At 34.3% G+C, this 22,254-nt stretch overlaps 1 protein-coding gene across 17 annotated transcripts in view; it reads left to right on the top strand.

The window, feature by feature from the left end:
- Positions 1-22,254, top strand: part of LOC106868354 (N-acetylated-alpha-linked acidic dipeptidase 2) — a 1,035,601-nt gene that overhangs the window by 381,721 nt on the left and 631,626 nt on the right. The window contains exon 1 of one of the 17 annotated variants that reach the window (XM_052970682.2): positions 13,878-14,415. The exons of 15 other annotated variants lie outside the window; for them this stretch is intronic. The gene's annotated coding sequence lies outside the window, so the exon portion shown is untranslated. Of the gene's footprint in view, positions 1-13,877; positions 14,416-22,254 lie in introns of those variants that run through there. One more of the 17 variants, XM_052970683.2, reaches the window with a different exon arrangement.

Raw genomic sequence — 22,254 nt, 5'->3', positions numbered from 1 at the left:
TATACCTGAGAATGAAGTGATATTGGTTTTGAGATTCTGTCATCATATATTATATATTCTTATTCATTGCGCAACTAAAAATATGACCAAGAATATGTAAATACATCTAATTCAAACTGAAAGAAATAAAATTACAAGAATCATCATCATCATCATCATCATCATCATCATCATCATCATCATCATCATCATCATCACCATCACCATCACCATCACCACCATCATCATCATCATCATTCCTGTATTGCTGTGGACTGTTTTTGAAAGGATTACTATAAAGAACTGTTTTCCAGGTCTGAATTATTCAGTGTAATTTTTATTCCATATTGCCTTTTCCATTTGTTATTTATTATATAGGTCTTTTTTTGTTGTTGTTGGCGTTTTTTTTAAATACATAAAACATATGTTGCAACTAGTTGTTGAATTTCGGGTAATGCAGGAGATAAAAGGAATGTTTTGATTGAATGTAATATATAGTGTTTGTATTCCTCTTATCTAACAGAAAAAAAAATGTTAAATAATATAGTTATGTATTCCTTCCTCTTCACTTTGACATACACACAGAAACAGTAAATGATGCAGAAATTGCTGTTACTTGAGCTTCTCTGCAGTTGCATTTTGATTTCATATTTCGTATTATCTTCATGGATCCATTTATTTATCAATATGTTTTTGTACATGTTGTATTGCTACATTACATGCTTAATGTATATGAAATGAATGTTTGCAAAATAAGAAAAGGGAAAATACACTTTACCAATATGAGAAAGATTTGATGATATTGTTGTTATATCCTTGTTGCCTGGATCTTTAGAGAATAAATTATTGAATTTCTTGTTCTAAGGTAGTGAAAAGGTTTTAGCTTATTGCAGGAATGGCTTTGTAGTTGGAGGATAATTATGTACTTATACAGTTTTGTTAAGAAATTATCATTTCTATACACCAATGTATTTTAATATTACTTGGATGCCATATATTCTCTAACTATGGGAGAGAAAACTGAACTGATCTGCTGAAATCTTTTCCTGACTTTGAAATTCCTTACTTAAGTGAATCTTGTTTTTTTTTGTGAATTCAAAGTATTTTGTATACTTGATAAAATTTGACGACATAATTTTGTTGTCTGCATTTAGTTGTTCCCTATACTTGCATCGCAAATCCTTAGCACATTAAAAGCCTTCTTTTAACTATGTATCATAATTCATGAACCTGTTTTTTGACTGAAAGAACTAACCAGAGTAGATATATGAGACCATAATAAACCTTGCATCTGATTAAAAATAAGTTGTAGAGGGGTAAATTTCAAAAAGTGAAATTGTATTACATATCTTTAGGTTGGAGAACTCACCAAAGGATAGTAAATTGTTATCAAAGCCTGTGAACAAGATGTGATAACATTTTTAATATTTACAATTGAAAACATCTCAATAATTCACATCATACTAAAAAAGAGAAGTTATTTCACACATTCAGATGTGAAGGAAAAATCATTGGATTTGATTTTAATTTGAAAACAAGAGTATTTTTCCATACAAGATACCATGGAGTAATCATTCTAGTAAGATTGAAACTTCCATTTAAAATCTCTTGGCTTACTTTCAATAAAAAGTGACGGCTACTGAATAGAAGTAAAGGCAACTGATGTAAAAAGTGAGGACTGCTGTCAATAAAACCGAAGGCAGCAATTATAGAATTAGTACTTTTATGATGTGAACAAATCAATGGAAGTAGCTAGAAATTCCGTTATATTTACTGAATAATTATGTGGTTAAAAAGTTCATTTTACAGGTTTTTGGCCTCATCCCTCTGCTTGATATCTTGACCAAATGTTTAGGTTGAACAGAGCCTTAAAAGTGTAGTTGTATGGAAGGAAACTGTACCAAATGGACTGCACTTGTTCTTGGGTGCCACTTTTAACCTGCTACAATGTTTAACCCCAAATTCTTTCCCTTTTGGGTATATTAGCTTACCATATCTCTGGCCTGCGGATAACTCGATTTGTTCAAACAGTTTAACTACTATAGGAACTCGTGACACATGGTTTCTTCTTCTCTGTCCTTCTACTGTCTCAGAAAGTGGAAAGAGAGAGAGAGAGAGAGGAAGAACTTGCAAAAGGTTGTGTGAGTTGCCCTTCTCTTTCTGACTTAAACAATAAAAAAAATTTTTTTTTGTTTAAAATCAGGTGTTTATGAAGAAAAAAATTTATCAATAAATTAAAGTTGGTACATTTCTACCCATCTGTAATTCTGATATTTTTCTAACCCATGTACTTTGAATATTCATAAGACCATAAAGATTTTGTCATACCCATTTATGTGTTAATGTGTCATCTAAATATAAGAAAAGATTTAAAAGATAAGGATTATGTGATCATGATATTAATCTATTGACTTTATGATTATCATTTGAAACCTTGCGAAATATATTGTGTTCCTGAAGAAGGCACATGCCAAGCCAATTTTATTTTCTTCGGGTTTCTTGGATGATGATAGATTCCACTCCAAAAGCATAGATGTTTGTTCAGGAAAGGAAAAGTAGTTTAGTTTCAAATATGTGTAAATGTTTAAATAAGGAATAATCATCCATACTGTGTTGTCCTAGGAGAATGGATGTTAAGCAGTAAATAGTAACTGGAATTCAGATAATATTTACTAAGTGAAAAACATTCAATTTAGAATAGAGTTTTACTGCTAAACCACTGTATTACCTTTCATAGCCTTCAACGATTCATGACTGAGGTTAAGAGATTTGTTATGATCTTATTTCTTTACCTCTGGAGTTGAACAACTTATGTGTGGTAGAATATGGAATGGAATAAACATGAAAATATGGATCAATATAGGAACCAAAACAAAAGTACCTTGTTTGTTTGCACATAATAATATATTCATTTATATATGTGTTTGTTAATTCTACTCTTTATCTCAAGTTTCCCTGACAACATGGGGAGTGCAGTTGGATTCAATTTACATTTGAGACCTGGGATGAGGAATCCAATAAGAATGCAATATTAATGATATTTGGATAATTTTGTTTATATTTTTTGGCTTTTTAATAGTTGAATTTTTTCTTCTATATACCATTAAAATGTGTAGAGTATCTATTGGTTATTGGAAATACTGATATTTTAACAGTCTCTCTCTCTCTCTCTCTCAATACACACACATAGGCCACTCACACACACATAGATCTTGTAGTTGTAGTCATAGATTTTCTCTCTTTTTTACCACTGTTTGTTTGCTAATACTTCCATCAGATAACATATCTCTATTTATTTAACTCTGTGTGTATGTGTATCCAGTTATATATATATGTGTGTGTGTGTCTGTATATAAATATTCATGTGTAGAAATCTAAGAAATGCATGTGTATTCTATGGCACATTGAATTTTGCAAACAAGGAGAAATGTGAGTACTCAAAAATGAGACATGGAGTTTTGTATTTATTAAAAACTGACTCCGCTAATCATTACTCTGAGTTCATGTTTTCAATCAGAAATGTGAAACTTAGAATAACGGCTGATGAAATTTTCAGATTCCTATATATTTATATGAGGGAGAGAGAGGATGGAAGTGAGGGAGACAGACACACACATAAACACATACACACAATTGTATGGTGTGTGTATCATATTTATATATGCATATTTGTGTATGTTTTTATGCATAGATGTAGTTGTAAATGTGTGTGTGTTTGAGTATGTATTTGTGTGCATATGACTGTAGGTATATGCATGTACTTCTTTCTAAGGTATGTATATATGTACATGTATATGTATGTATGTATTGTCTTTTGGAAAGAAACTTTATCCAATCTATTGGATTGAGTTTAGTTACGTAGTCTTCTGCTTTTAATAATATTTTCAATATTTCAAGTAACATAGTTTGATTATTGCATTTTAGAGAAATATTGAAAATTTTTTTCTCTCATGTGTTTTGTTATTTTATTGTTTGTAAATAAAATTTATTGGAATATTTCCTGTAAAGTTTCCTTGGGAATTTTCCTGTTTAAAATCCTTTTTTCATTGTGTATTGCTGTTACATAAAGTACAAAGCCTAGTGGTTAAGATGTTGAGCTCTTAGTGATCATAGGTTTGATTCCCAGACTAGGCTATGCATTATGTATTTGAGCAAGACAAGTCTACTTAACTGGAACGAGTACAAGCAGTAGCATATCTTATAGTGGAATGGTATCTATCAAGCAGAAGAATCTTGCAGTTTTAGTTGCATGTACACCTTGGAAAATAGAATAAACTCTGGCCCTATGATCTTCTAGATATCAGATAGACTTAAACTATTTTTGGTATTGCAGAAATGAAATGGGAGAGAACAGTATTAAATATGATATTATTGAAGTCAACACAGTTATTACTATTGTTTTGTGTATTCAGCATCCTCCTCATCAACAGCATCATTTCACTGCCTACTTTTTCAAACTTGCATGCATCAGATGTAATTCATTGAAGCAGGATTTTTTTCTATGTCCTTCTTGTTACCAATCTTCACCTGGTGATATTTCCCATTGCTAGACATTTCAAAAGCAAGCGTGCAATAAAGATCTGATGGTTACACTCATTTTAAACAATTGTGTGATGTAAAACAAAGAAACACAAGTATGTGCATAATGCACATGCACAGACATGCATCGAGGCTTTTTTTAGTTTACATCTACCAAAGCCACCTACAAGTATTTGGTTGACTCAGAGATATAGAAGAAGACACTTACTTTCCCAAAGTGCCATGCACTGGCACTGAACTAGAAATCGTGATCGCGAAGCAATTTCCTTAACTACATAGCCCAGTCTTGCACCTATAATTTCGCATAACGCACATTTGTGTTTATAGGAAATTTTCACAGAAGGAAGGTTACCTATTACTGTTATAAGCATTATTGCATTGCTGAAAATAAGGTAATTAGTTTCCCTTGTGTTGTGCACATGACCATTTCTAAGCCTTCCTTTAACCATGAATATTTATTGAGTAAAAGTTATATTTCTGTTAGAATCGGGTGTGAATACGGAGTATTAACCTTATCAAACAGCCTGTCACAGTTACACTCATAATATGAAAAGCATCTTATCCCTGCTTACTTCATTAATTTTTGTCCTCTCTTTGCAGATTTCTAGTATTTTTATATGGCAATATAGTCTACAGGTCCTAGAATATCTTCTCTTTTTATTCAGGCCAAGAAAGATAAAAAAGATTTTTATTGTCTATTTCATATATATTGTCTTTGAAGATATTACATTGAAGATTACTCCAGTAACCTCAATGTTCTTTCTATATTTCCTCATCACATGCATACACTTCTGCCTCTGGTTAAATACTTTGTTAGATATAAAATATGATCAAACTTCTTTTCATGACCTGGCTTTAATTCAATATCTTTTTCTAAACCAATGGCAAGTGTTCACTGATTCCTTTTCTTTCTCTTTTTGTCTTTCTTTTTCATTCTGTATCGTTTGTTGTTTTCTCTTTTCTGCCTTTGCTCCCCATTCTCCTACAGCTTTGAATTTCACACTGGTTGACTTTGAGAATAAGACATTTCCCATTTATCCTGCCAATCTCTTTTATTCAGAAAATTAATTTTCATTATATTCTTCCATAGTTGCAGCTTTTACAGATCTATATATATGTATTGGATGCCAGATAGCTGATTGCAAATTCATGTGTTCAAATTCTTTGACAGCCATTGTCTTCTGCTTCTGGTTAAGGCACTTTATTTCATTCAGTCAACTCAGTTGAAAATAGGTACTACTTCCACTTCACAGATGAGTGGTCAGTATTAGTAAAGCCTTCTTGGAGGTTAAAAACTAAGCAAAAACTAAGAATAAGCTCCAATAATCAATGCAGGAATGACAAAGTTACCAACTTTCAAAACTGCTGCATAGTAAACAAGATTTAAAAACATTGAAAAAGCAAGAATGTAAAACTCAATAGCAATATTTTGTAGTTGCTGCACTGCATACATAGAGATCTCTTTTCTAGTTTTGATTTATTTGCTATAGGTTTTGTGACCCTGGATACTTCAATTTTTTTTAATTATTTCTTTTTATATTTCATTTTCATCTTTCTCTCTTTTTAGTGTATAACGTTTCCATTATTTTTTTTTTTAATCTTTTTTGTCTGAAGGGAGGGCAGTGTCTATGACCTTTTTACAAGGCCTCCAAAAGAAAAAAAGGGAGGGAGGAAGATATCCTCAATCTGAAGACTTGACTCAAATGCTTTCAACAGAACAGATTCTGCTGAAAGCTCTCAAGATCCTAGATAATGGTTATGGATTGATTAATAGATTACATTTTCCACCTAAATAGGCCATGGCAGGATTTGAACACAGAATGTCAAGTGCTGGTTCAAATTCCAGTCCTGCCAATCCATTACCCTGATTTGGTACTTTATTTTACCAACCTTGAAAAATTTACCTTGGCAAGAATTGAACATAGACTGTCAAAGCATTCCATCTGATGCTCTAATAATTCTGCCAATTCACAGCCTATCATATTATACTACATTGCTTTACCCTTATGAATGCGGTTTTATATTAAATGTTTGCTTGTTGTTACCTTGTTTTAAGCATCGAATTTTTTGCCAGCGAATGTAAGGAAAATCCTTATATGTACATGTATAGTTTTGGAGACTTGTATGTGGTAGTGAGAGAAAAGTTTCATCTTTTAGTTATCACATTTCTGTTAATTTTGAAAACAATGCAGAATTTAGTAAAATAATTTTGTTATTATTAAGTAGGTGTTAAAAACATAAATTAGCATAAAATTTGATAGAGACCTTGAATTTCGATCACTATAAAGCTAGAAGTTTCTATTATTGAAACAAAGGTAGCCTCAGGAGGTTGGTACCAAAAGGATCAAGACTAAATAGCATTTAGATAATTTTCAAGATTTTACATTATAATTTCAATGCTGAGAATGATATAGACAAGTGGTTCTCAGCTATTTTCTTACCTATGGACTCATAAGAGTTACTATTTTATTATTGAGACCCTGTTCCCCATAGCCACTTGATTTCTGAAAACTAGTTTAATGGAGACTTCTTTCAAAAATTCCTATTTCATTTTTCACATGTTCATTTGTGTAGGTTTGCACTAGTAGTCTATGAGAAAACATGTTTCAGTAGCCAGAAGCATGTTGAACTATGTACAACATTAGAGAAAGAAACCTAGCTGTTTCTCGCAATAAATATGTCTAAAGCAATTTTTTTTTTTCAAGGACCCTTAAAACGCTTCTGTGGATCCCCTCCCTCAATGGGTCATATGGGCTCCATTTGAGAATCATAGATTTAGACCGACATTGCCAAAAAAAGAAATCTGATTTATATGGTTTGTTTTTGTTATTTTAATAGATTAATTTAAAAGGTATCAAAATTTAAACATCACAGCTGAAAACTAAACTTTATGTCCAAAACTAAACTTTATGTCCAAAACTAAACTACTAGGATAATTTAGTTATCCATAGGCTGGTCAGAAAATGAATTTCAAAAAACATTTTCATATGTAAATTTTACTATTCTGATTAAGAACTAATGCAATTATAAAATTTTCACTATTAATACTGTAACTTGTTTTCATTTTCTCATTAAAAGTGTGTGTGTGTGTGTGTGTATAAAGGTACATGTGACTAAACACTTTAAAGATGTGTGAATATGTGCAAGTATTTTAAATGTTTTTGCGTAAATAAATACACACACACACATTTCTTTCTTCAGGGTATATTAACAATGTTGGGTAAATATGATAAAACTATCTGTGATAACTTGCTCTGTTATTTAAAGTTCTTTTATTTGTCTTTTCATTATTGAAACAATGAATATCTTTTTCTAACATTAATAATGTTTGTTTGTTTTTCTTTTCTTTCAAAAATTGAAGTAACAAATTTATTTTCTGTTTGATGTTTATTAAACTTAATGCAATTATTATTACTGTTAGTCTTGTTGTATTATTATTATTATTATCGATGTAGTAGCAGACAAAATGCCTGGTTTTGTTTATTTAGTTAAAACACTTTCCATTCTGTGTTCATATCACCCTGAGGCTGAACTTTGCCTTTCACTGTTCCAAGGCTTGTGAAATAAGTAAGTAATGCAGTCAATATATGGACTACGTAAGGCAGTGAGCTGGCAGAATCATTAGCATACAAGACGAAATGCTTAGCAGCATTTTGTCTGTCTTTATGTCCAGAGTTCAAATTATGCCAAGGTTGACTTTACCTTTCATCCTTTTGGGGAGTCAATAAGTACCAGTTGAGTACTAGAGTTGATGTAATTGACATACTCCCTTCTCTTGAGCTTGCTGGCCTTGTGCCAAAGTTTGAAACCGATTTATGGACTGCATTCATCATCATGATCATTTAATGTCTGTCTTCCATGCTGGCATGGGTTGGACAGTTTGACAGAAGATGGCCAGGTAGAAGACCGTACCAAGTTACTGTGTCTGTTTTGGCATAGTTTTTATGGCTGGATGCCCTTCCTAACACCAACCACCCCATACAGTGGACTGAGTGCTTTTTATCTGGCATCAGCACAGGTGCAGTCATTTTTGGCATGGTTTTTACAGCTGGATGCCCTTCCAAATGCCAACCACTTCACAGTGTGGATTGGATGCTTTTTATGTGGCACCGGTTGGGTCATCAAGTAACTTGCAAGACTAGAAATTTTGAGAGGGGAGGGGCTTTAGAGAAGGTGATCTTGTGTCAGATGATAGAGACAGAGAGGCAAAAACATTACTTCCCTAAATTAGTTACCTTCTACCTGTCTCAGAAATTATTATTATTATTATCATTAACATCCTTATTATTATCATTAACATCCTTATTCTGATTTCAAACCCTACTAAGGTCAACTATACTTTTCATTCTTTCAGGAACAATAAAATAATCACCAATCAGTAACGGGGACTGTTAAATTAACTGCACCATCTCTGGCCTTGATCCAGTCATACATATCCTTGTAGATCTTGGAGCAATGATTGATAGAATCAGTAAAAATCGCTGTATTAAGTGTTGTATGTAGATGTCTCTGAGCTCAAATCTTACCAGGATCAGTAATGAAAATATGAATCTATGCAAAATCATAATCTATGAATATATACATTTAATTATTTGATATTATGGATATGTAAAATAGAAATATATTCTCATAGATTAGTGATAACATCAATATACAATTATTAAGTTACAAAATAATTTACAAACCATTAGACCTTATTAATAGCATTAAAGTATGTGAGGTGAAAACTGCGACATATATGCCCTGACACATCTTCACCAGTTTCTCTCTTTCTCTTTCCCTTTCCAACTGAGGTAGTCATGTGTCTTCCTCTAATGCACGACATCTATTTCTATTCCTCTCTCAGTTGAAGGTGGAGGTGGGGTGGTTACTTGTATTTTATTTGGTTATCTTGCTGGTGCTAGTGCTTTGTTAAAAGCTCTCAGTACACTCTGTAAAGTGGTTGGCATTAGAAAGGTCATCCAGCAGCAGAAACCATTCTTAAGTAGAGCTTGGTGCAGTTATCTGGCTTGCCAGCTACTGCTGAACTGTCCAGCCCATGCCAGTATAAAAATAAATGTTAAATGATGATGATGATGACACATGCTTTCTACAATTTAGACACCTATGTCCTCTCCACTAATTTAAATAACTAAGACCCTTCCTCTAAAATTTGCTGTGTAGATGTGAGAACTTAATGTTGGAGCAGGTATGACCTTATAGTTAAGAAGTCTACTTCATAATCACATGACTCCACATTTGATTTCACAACATGGTACTGTAAGGAAAATCTCATCTAACACAGTCTTGGCCAATAACCTTGTGGATAAAATTTCATATACGGAAACTGTGTCAAAGGTTGTCATTTGTACTTGCATGCATATGTGCGTGATTATAGGGGGTAAAGACCCCCTTTGGTCATGAATGACCATGGGATTGGACCTAGAAACTTCCCCTCCAAGGCACAAGTCCAGGCAATGTTGTTTATATAAGACCAGCAGTCAGCCATGCATACCAACCTCCCCTCTCCATGTCACCAATGTTAACCAAGGGAAAGGCCAACATAACTTGGCACTGGTGACTTCACAACTCATTTCTACAGCTGAGTGAACTGGAGCGACGTGAAATAAAGTGTCTGACTCAAGAACACAACTCACAGCCTCATCTAGGAATAGAACTCACTGCCTCATGATTGTGAGCCTGACGCTTTAACCACTGAGCCATGAGTATATAAAGTATGTATATTTATGCCAGTGTGAGGTGAGAACTGCTACATTTTAAGGGAAATACCTTGTTATATTGATGTTTTGACTGATTTAAGGTGGCGAGCTGGCAGAATTATAAGCACATTAGCAGCATTCCTTTTGTCTTTACATTGTGACGTCAAATTCCACAAAGGTTGACTTTGCCTTTCATTTCTCAATAAAATAAATATCAGTAGAGCACTGGGGTCAACATCATTGATCTCTCCACTCCTCAAAAACTTGCTGGCCTTGTGCCAAAGTAAGAAAGACTGTTAATGGTTGATTGAGTTATTTCCCTTTATATCAATTTTCACTTAGCATTTTGTATCGTAGGAATATGATAAATTATGATAAAGACTTTGTGTGGTCTTTTAATATCAATGCCTGTTAAATACTTAGGTTGATATAAAGCAATCCCAAGATGTAACCAAGTACACCAAAATGTTCCAAAATTAGGGTTCTATATTATTGTTGTTGCTATTATTAGTTTCATTGTTTTCATTATTATTATTATTATTATTGTTATTACTACTTTTATTGTGTTTATTCTTAGAGCAGTGGATTTGCAGAATTATTAGAGCATTGGAGAAAAAGTTGTGTGATATTTGTTCCTGCTCTTGATATTTTAAGTTCAAACCATGCTTCCCTTCAACTTTGTCTTTCATCTTTTTGAGGTTGATAAAATAAGTACCAATTGAATACTGGAGTTAATCTAATTGACTGAATCTCCACCCTTAAAATTGTTACCTTTATGCCAAAATTTGAGGCCATTTTTATTATTAGGTTTGTGGATTTGCAGAACTGTTGGAACATTGGAAACTTCTAATTCTTTACATTCTGAATTCAAATATAGCTTTGGTCAGTTTTACCTTTTGTTCCTCTGAGAACTCCTGAAATTAAGTACTTGTCAAGTACCGAAATCAATAGTATCAACTAATACGTTTTTCTCTAAATTTCTGGTCTTGTGCTTAATGAAAAACTTTTTTATTTTACTTTATTTTTTTTTTTTGTCTTCATTAATCAGTGTGTTTGGTAGACTCAGTAGGAAATCAGCCATATATTCTTTATAGCATACAAAAGTTAAGCTTCTCATTGTTCTGAATTTAGGCTTTTCATCTCTATATAGTTAATAAAATATCTCTAATATAGTGCAATCAATTTAATTGATCCTTGTCTTTTGTCAAAAGACATCATTGTCAGCATTGCCATAATTGTTATTGTTATCGTTATTGGTAATAATTTAGAAAATAAATCCCTATTATTATCTTTATCATAACCATCAATAGAAATAAATTAGAAAGCAATATCAGACCGAAGCAGGTTTTTAAAAAAAAATCTATCTGTATGTTATTGGCAAGTAAAAACTCACAATGCGCGCACGCACACGCACACACACACACACACACACACACACACACACACACACACATTTTATCTCACTAAGAAATTAAAAGATCACAGTAATTTCAAATTTAAGTAATTTTTTTTCTCTTTTTAAGACTTGAATCTAGAATCACTCTGTAATTTTAATTTAAATCTAAAGATTAGAGTATAAAGAAAGAAAGAATATCATTAAAGTATGCCTGAAAAGTGCATTTTTAAATTGTTTATCATTTTGTTTTCTCATTAAATTGTAAAAATAATAGCTAAATTTTTTACCAAGTGTCATTATTTTTTTAATATAGCAATCAATATATTTAGGTATTTGTTTTTGTTTAGTCTCAAACAACAGCAACAACACTTCTATTATGTTTAAAAACTGTAGAAGTGTCTGGTTTCATTAAAAGTGTCTAGCAGGTAGCTTCACTTCCATCAAGTTGCTGAGTTTAACCTCTTGCAGATGGGAAGCGGTACTAACTGCATTGAAAAATTGTGTGTGTGAGCAGTGCGATGTCTCACTTAGTGCAGCACCATATTTTCAATTATACCACACTGAGAAGTATCTGTAAATACATTATAAAATTCCTTGTGTGAAAAATTATGTAGTTACTGAATAGCCTAATACCGGCACACAGCACAGACTGTCAGTACTAAATACATGTACAAAGAGTTAAAAAGGTTGAAATTTTAACTTTGAAAATGAGAATCCAAAGGTTAGAAACTAGATATGGAGGTTTGGGAAGGAATTGGCAATATTGTAAGTACAGCCTTGGTACTGCAAGTCATTATCCTCAGCAGTGGGATCACATCTGATTTCCATGAGAACTTGAGATAAATGGATTGTTAGTTATTTCTTATTCAGATTTACTGCTCTATTAATGTTAATGAAGTGTGGCTAAGGGACCCCACCTCACCTATCTGTCATACTTTAGTACGGGTTCTATGACTGAATGCTTTTCCTAACACCAGTTGGCATATGGAATGTGCCAGGTGCATTTTATCACACCCGCACTAGAAAGGTTGTCATGTCCATAAGACAAAAATAGTATGGTTCTCCTGACTCTACAAGGTTTCTACTCAGTCACCAGAGTGTATTGAGTGCCATTTATCATGGCGGCAGCTTTAGTTAGGTTGCCTTTGTTATCTCTTTTGAGTTGTAATAACCTGAGATCATTCTTCACCTTATTCCAAATCTTCCTTGACCTCTCACCTCCACATGTGCCATTCACTTTGAACACTTGAGAGGTAGGACTCAGTGTGTGTCAGAGGTAGGACTCAGTGTGTGTTAGGACTATATTACATTAATTATAACAAACACATCAGGTGCAGTTGTGGCTATTTTGTAAGGAGCTTGCTCCTCAACAGCATGGTTCTGGGTTCAGTCCCATTGTGTAGGTCAACCAAAGTCTTGTAAGTGGGTTTGGTAGATAGAAATGGAAGGAAGAAATGAAAGGCGGCGAGCTGGCAGAAACGTTAGCACGCCGGGCGAAATGCTTAGCAGTATTTCGTCTGCCGCTACGTTCTGTGTTCAAATTCTGCCGAGGTCGACTTTGCCTTTCATCCTTTCGGGGTCGATTAAATAAGTACCAGTTACACACTGGGGTCTATATAATCGACTTAAAACGTTTGTCTGTCCTTGTTTGTCCACTCTGAGTGTAGTCCTTAGTGGGAAGTAAAGAAATAAGAAATGGAAGGAAGCCTGTTGGATATATATATATATTTGTGTGTGTGTGTGTGTTGGTTTGTTTACATCTCCGTAACTTTGCGGTCAGTTTGGCAAAAGAAAATGATAGAGTAAGTACCAGGCTTAAAAGAAAATTTAAGTACTGGGGTTGATTCATCTGACTAAAAATTCTTCAGGGTAGTGCCCCAGCATGGCCTCAGTTTAATGATTGAAACAAACAAGAGATAGAAGATATATGTAAACATACTAAACAATTTAAATTTAATCCTAGCTGTTTTAAAATGTGTGGTTTTATCTATTTATAATCTGATATGTATACAACTTCTTGTATTGTTTATTCAACAATAGTATTAAGCTACAAACGTCCTTTTCCCCATTCATTACACTACCACTTAATTACAGCTGCCTTCTCTTTATTCATTATAATAGTTGTAAATTTCATAATTTCTCTTGGTAATATTTGGGATGGTGGAGATGAATGTAGCACAATATTTTATTATCATACTGAGAATTAGTAAATAAATGTCTCCCCACTCCCTGAAAAAAATTAAATAGAACACAACAGCTGATGTATTTTGAAAATTGTGACATTTATCTTCATGCAGCTTAACTCATTGAGAATGGTGCTATAACAACATACTTTAGATATTTTGAACTAAAATATGTTTATGTGTGCAGTTATTTCAAAAGGATTAAATAATCAGAAATACAGTGGTAGTCACTATCAAAATGACATTATAATCTCAAAGAACTTGAAAAATTGTATTCAGTATCAAGCTATGCCTGGAAAATAATTAAATAACAAAAATATGCCTTTTAGTCAAAGATTCGGGGAGAAACAAAACATGGCAGGGAGAAGGCAAGCAAATAAAACAATATTTTGAAGTTTATTGTTGATAGCCATGTTATAAATTTAATAAATGAAAGAAAATAATTGCAAAGAATCTGACATACTGCAATAACATGTGACATTCGATATGGCATTAAATAATAATAATAACATTAGTAGTTCAATGAAGAAGAGGAGAAGCAGGAGGAAATTTTAAAAATTTGCTAACCTACTGGAAAGAAGCATAGTAAAGTGGTTTGTTTGGTCAGCAGTCAGGTCAGGTTAGATATGATACTTGTCCTTCTTTGAATGCAACAACACTTTTGTCTTTCTCCCTCTTTCGCTCCCTGTTAGTATTTGTTATTGTTCATGCAACATTACTAATTTTTTTTTTTTTTTTTTTTTTTTTTTCTTCCATTCACCAATTCTTCAGTAACTGAAATATTGGCATCATTCCTGTCAGTTGTTTAACTTGTTTCTCTGGCTTTCTTAATGTCTTTCTTACACCTTGTGACCTGGCTTTAGAAAAGCTACTTGGTGTTGGTGAAGGGGAGAAATAATGGAAATATATATATATATATATATATATATATATATATATATATATATATATGAGGACTACACACATAGTATGTATATGTGTACAACAAACTTATTTTACATACAGTGTTTGTGGCTAATATATTTTAATATAAGGAAACATTTTTCAATGTCTTTTACAACTATGCATTTAAGTTGTGAGGATATATACAGTTATGGAGAGAGAGAGAGAGAGCTATAAGCTTTTGTAGACAAGTAAAGGTTATTAAATTTGTGATAGATTCCATCTTTATAATGTGTGAATAGTTAATGTATGTTACTGTTTATATGTGCACATATAAATATTTCTGTGTCCGTGTGTGTTTGTATGTATATATTTCGGTATGTGGAATATATATATAGGGAATGTGTGTGTGTGAAAGAGAGAGTGAGAGAGAAATTGATATAACCTGGCAGTATTGATTCCTTCATTGATTTAGACTTATGTCAGGGTTAACATTTTCGTCTTTCCTAGAGTTGATAATGTAAGTACAGAGTAATATACTGAGATATATAGTAAAGTTTATGAAGGATAACTGGTAGGGGGAGACACAAAAACAAAACCACTTTCACTTTATAAATAAATCAAGTGAACAAATCAACGCTTACAGGCTTTGATATCTCTTCTTAGAAATCACAATTTATTTACCATGAAGTTGTGTGATAAGTCAGCAGACAAGTAAATTTATGACTTGATTTCAATTCTCACTCAGTTTGGCACTGACCTATTTATGTAACTAAAGTTCTGAGGAGAGGTGGAACTGAAAATTGTGGTATTTGAGGTATACTAGTTCAAGATTTCAGATTTTATATTTTAGGCTTTTGAAAGTCATATGATGTCTAGAAACTTTCTATATCAATCATTTACAGTGATTTCATGAGCTAGTTCGCTTGAATGCATTATGTTTGTCTTTGCTTGACTGGTAGGACTTGAAGCCAACATTGAAAAGCTAATGAAACACTCATTAATTATAGTGTTCCCACTTGGAACATGGTAAGCTTTATCGCACTCCAAAGTAATTTATTTACAATTAAGAATAATGGGACCAGGAAGTTTAAGTTTCTTGGCCACAAGTATGTAGAACGTTTGAAGCATAGTATGATGGCATTGACACTTTGGACTAAACTATTTGTGATTAATCTTATTACATTGGTAACTGTAATTATCCCTGGTTAAAAATTGTGATAGCACTAGTGCCCAGCCTCTAGTATCCGTAACAGATGTATGTGTATGTTGATTCTAACTTGTGTTGATTACATTTTTACATTCTCATTTCTTCAAAATGGAATATAATTTTACATTGCATCATACTTTGCAGACACACTTTAAATAGGTATGAAGAATATGGGAAGTAAAGAAAGTATGATATAAGATGGGTGGGCTAATAATGAGGTAGAATTATTGTGAAGAACAAGTAGAGTATATTACAGGAGACAGAGTACTAAAGTAGTGAGTATATGTATATAAATGAAAAGACTGGGTGCTAGAATCTGAGATAAGTAATGTGCATGATGATTATGAAAATTATTTTTATGTACTATAATTGAAATAGCAATGTTAGTAAAGGAAATAGCAAAATAAATTGAAGGCTATTGAAAGTTTCTACTGTAATGCAACAGACAAAAAGAACAATATCCAGTGTACATATTTGGCAAGATGCCATGCAAGCTTTGATGTAAACCTGTGATGTTATCCAAATAGACGTTGATTATCTCTTGTGGAAATTACAATCTGTACAGTTTGGCGCTATAGCTAAGGCATCACTGAGCAGTAGATGAAACTAATTCATCAATGTGTCTTGTGTAATGACTATTTAACTGCTTCATTGTCTACTTTGTCACTTCATCAACAAATGCTGTGATGCTCTAGCAGACCACTTTTGGGATGATGTCATATATGTATGTGTGTGTGTGTGTGTGTATTATATATATGTGTGTGTGTGTGTGTATGTATGTGTATCTATTTATCTATCTATGTGTGTGTGTGTATGTATATATGTATGTGTATATGTTTATCTATCTGTTTATGTGTGTGTGTGTGTGTATATATATATATATATATATATATATACTTGTCTGTATGAAGTTTAACTGTTGTTACTAAAACTATCACTATGACTGCCACTATTTCTAGCAGTATCATTACATCATCTGAAAAATATGAAAATACCTGCCAGGCTTGTTTATTGGCTATCATACCATATTGAAGCAATACATTTGGAAGTAACTTTTTTCACTGGTTGTTTTAATTTCTGTAAACTGCTTGACAAAGTTAATCAAGTCTAAGGGTAGAATTCTTGAACCTGAGGAAACTGGTGGAAATGAATCCGCGTGTGTGCAACACTGGTAAAGCAAAGAGATTTTCTGCATCACACAGCAATTGCACTTATTGACCCTTATAACTTCTGTTGGATTTTTAACTTCATCTAGATTAATTGGTTTACATTTTGTTAATCCTTTAATGAGTTAGCTTTGACATGTAAAGCTAGTTCTTATTTCAAATTTCCATACTGCTTACTGTATGAGACTAGTTAAGATGCTTTTCTATGACAAACAGGCCAGATTATCCATGTAACTGCAAGGTGTTTTTAAGATAAACACTGTGCTTCAAATATTGTAGAATATTGTATTTTGAGCATATGGAGGGAATTATGAATGAGGAGAATGAATGGGATCAGAGGGTAGAAGTTGCTGTGGAGAGGGTTAGTCGGGAAGAAGTAGTGGTGGCAGTGAAAGACATGAAAACCGGAAAGGCAGCTGGTCCATCAGGAAGTAAGTGTGGAAATGATAACTACTAGTGGAGAGATAGGGATTGTGGTGATGATGGAGCTCTGCCAGGGTGTGCTAGAAGGAAGAGGAATGCCAGATGATTGGGCACTAAGTGTGGGAAAGGGAAAAGGAGATGTGATGAGTTGTGGGGTGTATAGGGGAGTGAAGTTATTGGAATATGCAATGAAGATAGTGGCAAGGGTGTTGGAGAGGAGAATTCAGAAGGGGGTGGATGTGGACAAGATGCAAGGAAGGGGGACAAAAGATGCAGTGTTCATTGTAAGAAGAATACCGAGATAAGGAAACGGAGTTGTACATGTACTTCGTTGATCTGGAGAAGGCATTTGATAGGGTTCCAAGGAAGGTGATTGAGTGGGCATTGAGGAAGAAAGGTGTAATTGAGATACTAGTGAGGGCAGTGATGAGTTTGTATGAGGGGGTAAAGACAAGAATGAGAATTGGATCAGAGCTGTCGGAGGAGTTTGCGGTGAAAGTTGGTGTGCATCAGAGATCTGTGTTGTCACCATTGTTGTTTGCAATAGTGGTTGATGTGATAACAGAGAGTTCAAGAGAGGGATTGATAATGGAGATATTATATGCAGATGACCCTGTTCTGATGAGTGAGATGATGGAGAGATTGAGGGAGAAGTTTTGGAAATCGAAGGATTTGAAGGTAAATCTTGGGAAGACAAAGGTGTTAGTGAGCAGGATGGAAGGAGAAGTGTTAGTGAGTAAGGTGGATTCATGTGGTGTATGTGGGAGGAGGGTAATGGCAAATGTGTATGAAGTGTGAGAAATGGATTCATGGTAGATGTACAAAAATGAAGAAGGTGACCCCAAAACTGGCAAGAGAGTTTGTTTAAGGAATGTGTGAGAAAGGAGCTGGAGGTCTGGTAGAACTATTAGAAATGCTATGTGACAAGGTGGGAATGGTGAGAGGGTTTTGTTATTTGGGAAATAGGGTGGATATAAGTGGTGGATGTGAAGCAGCTGTGACAGCAAGAGCGAGACTTGACTGGGTGAAGTTCAGGGAATGTGGAGTATTGTTATATGGGAAAAGGTTCTCATTGAAGATGAAAGGAATGGTCTATAGGAGTTACGCGAGAGCTGCAATGCTGTATGGGAGTGAGACATGATTAAGGAGAGAGAGAGATGGCAATTTTGAGAAGGACCAAGAGTGCAATGGTGAGAGAAGTGTGTGGAGTGAAGTTGTTTGATAAGATAAAAACTGAGGACTTGATGGGGATACAGGGGCTGGAGGAATTGGTGGAACAGCTAGCAAGGGCGAATGGAGTGCAGTGGTATGGGCATGTATTGAGAATAGATGAGGAGCATGTTCTGAGGAGAGTGCTTGAATTTGAGGTAAATGGACTGAGAAAGTGAGGTAGACTGAGAAAATGTGTAGGGGACAGTTGGAGGAGGAGATTGGTGGGGAGTTGGCTTGAGAAGGGAGGACGCCCAAAATAGGGCGAGATGGTGTGAGGGTGGCTGCTATGGCACTGAAGTAGATCCAGCCACCCCGTTAATGGGGACAAAACCTGGATTTAAAACACTGGATGACTGACTGACATTATATGTAAAACATACAGAATACAATCTCACATGACAACTAGCACACTTTGTAGAGAAATTGCTGTAGTAAGTATATATAATGTCAATTTAAAAGCTTTTTAGCTGATAACTCATAACTGACATTGAACCAAGTTGAATATTGTAAAAACCATCTGCTGCAAATATTTTAATGGTATGAGAAATATTTATAAAAAAAAAAAAGGGTGAGATAAATTTATTTCTGATGTATCTTCTCAGTGAAATTGTATTCTCAGTTATTCTAAAATAATAATTCTTGTATTCACAGTATCAGTATAACTATCAATAAATAATAGATAACAGGCTGGTTTTGTTAGGAATATAGTAGAAAAATTCAATGAAAAATTTTGCTTCAGTTTTCAAAAATCAACTCTTAATTCTTGAGGATTTGAATTGTTCCAGTTTATGAGTTTAATCATAAGCCACTCTCTTGTGTCATTCCGGTAATTCCTTGTCATAATTTTCACTGCCCACAGAATTGTTCGCATGCCAAACAAAATGCTTAGCAGCATTTCATCTACCTTACATTCTGAGTTCAAATTCTACCTATGTTGACTTTGTCTTACATCTTTTTGGGGTCAATAAAAATAAATACCAAGTGAGTGCCGGGATCATTGTAATCTCCCACAAAATTTCAGGCCTTGTTCCTATAGCTGAACAAATTATTATTATTATTGTTGTTGTCATTAGTGTAAGGCAGTGAGCTTGCAGAATCATTAGCATGCTGGGCAAAATGCTTAGTGGTATTTTGTCCATCTTTATGTTCTGAGTTCAAATTCCACCATAGTTGACTTTGCCTTTCGTCCTTTAGGGGGTCGATAAATTAAGTACCACTGAAAGAGGACCTGGCAAGCCAAGTGAAATCGTAGCCATGACCTAGGCCAGTGTCACATAACCAGCCCATTTAAGAGTACCCTTCAATCAATGGGAAATATGCTGTGCTTGAGAAGACCTGTTGAATCAAGTGAAATCATTGTCATAGCTGGTGCCAATACCACCTAACTGGCACTCGTGGTCGGTGCCACTCCCAATGGACTGGCTCCTGTGCCAGTGGCACGTAAAAAGTGCCCACTACATTCTAAGAGTGGTTGGTGTTAGGAAGGGCATCCATCTGTAGAAACCTTGCCAGATCAGATTGGAGCCCGGTGCAGCTCCTGGCTTGCCAGTCCTCAGCTAAATCATCCAACCCATGCCAGTATGGAAAGCGGACATTAAATGATGATGAAACACTAGAGTTGATGTAACCGACTAGTCCCCTCCTCCAAAATTTCAAGCCTTCTACCTTTGGTAGAAAGGATTATCATTATTATTTGAATCGTTGAAGCACTGGAAAAAATGCTTTATGGTATTTGTTGTGTTTTGTGTTTAAATTCCACTGAAGCCAATTTTGCCTTTCATCCTTTTGTAGTCAGTTACTGGGGTTGATTCTACTGACTAACCATCATCTTCCAAATTTCTGGTCTTGTGCCTGTATTAGAATCACTCATATTATTCCTTTTATGTTTCTTATTTTACATCTCATAGAGTCAGGTTCAAATCAATTCCTCAGTTGTACTCAAGGAAGATACTTGATTGACAGCACTCTATAATATGTGGGTTGTTTCCAACAGGGAATTCTTCTGGACTACGTACATATTGATGTTACATGGGATTCAGTCTGTTAACTTTTCCATTCGCTTTTCCATGAGTCCTAGAGCTCTGGTGACCATCATCATCATTATTTAACATCCATTTTCCATGCTGGTATGGGTTGGATGGTTTGACTAAAAACTGGTAAGCTGGAGAGCTGCACCAGGTTTTGATCTGATTGGTATGATTTCTACAGTTGGATGTCCTTCCTAGCACCAACTTCTCCAAGAGTTTAGTGGATGTTTTGTACATGTCACTAGTGTGGGTGCCAGTTATGAAACACCAGCATTCGCCACAACTATGATCTCACTTGGCTTGACACTTCTTCTCAAGCACGGCATATTACCAAAGGTCTTGGTCACTTGTCACTGACACTTTGAGGCCCAAAATTCGAAGGGTGCCTTTTTATGTGCCACCAGCATGAGTGCCAGTTACACAACACTGGCATCAGCCATAACTGTGATACCACTTGGCTTGATGGGTCTTCTGATATTATTTGATATTCCCATATTACTCATCGCATTGATTTTGATCTACAGGTCTTTGTACGTGGTCAGATTCTCTGTGACTTTCACAGAAGTATTTCTTAGAGATTCCATTGCCAATGTCATATGTAGGTACTGCTTGTTGTTCTTGTCCTCGATAATGATGCCAAGCATTTTGGCTTTCATCTTTTACATCTCTGTAAATGAGCATGTCCCTGAGAAAGGTGACATCACCATTGTTGTTATGGCTATTATCACAGCAATGACCTTTTAGTATTTAGTTCCCTCTGATTACAGTGTGAGTTCAAATCACGCTAATTCTTTTCTTCCTTTAAGCCTTCAGGGTAGATCAAATAAATTATCAGTCATGTACAGGAGTCAATCCAGTCAACTTTTAGCACTTCTCTGCAAATATATGGTATTTGTACTAAAGTTAAAAATATGAATTGCTGTGTGCACCACAACTTCCTCCTTTGTGGTCTGTGTTTGTTTATTTATTCGTTTTCCAAGTTGCTTACACAAGAGAATTTATTGACATATCTCAACACAGAGATTGTATTCATTGAAACATAGAAATACTTATTTTAAAGTATATTTGATCTTAATTTTAATCAAGTATGTGTCTTCCCTTGAGATCTAGAAATGTCTATTTGTCACTTTACATCTTGTGCTTAAAACATTCAGGAAATGTTGAACCAAAGGAAAGAAAAATGTGTTGATATTTCTTTAGTGCTTTCTTTTTTTCTTTTCTTTTCTTTTCAACATCATATTCTTTAGGTTGGTTTCTTCATCATTTGACTTTTTTTTTTTGGTTCCATTCATTAGGGTAAGTTGGAGAACTTGTGTGAAAATATAATAGAAAACAGGAGCTATGTTTATAGGGCTAGTTGATAACTGGGACAGACTGAAAGAGTCTGAATATTATTAGTGAAAAGATGAAAATACCTAAGTAGAAACGGAGTTCTAGAAGGATCCAGTTTTGGAATGAGATTTAACCCCAAGTCAACTCTGATTAAATAGATATATGAACAAATGCACTCCAGTAATGACCACCACATCTTTTTTACA

Source organism: Octopus bimaculoides, chromosome 9, assembly GCF_046866305.1.
Source record: "Octopus bimaculoides isolate indiv1 chromosome 9, ASM4686630v1, whole genome shotgun sequence".
NCBI classification, from domain to species: domain Eukaryota; kingdom Metazoa; phylum Mollusca; class Cephalopoda; order Octopoda; family Octopodidae; genus Octopus; species Octopus bimaculoides.
This window is presented reverse-complemented; position numbering and strand designations above follow the sequence as displayed.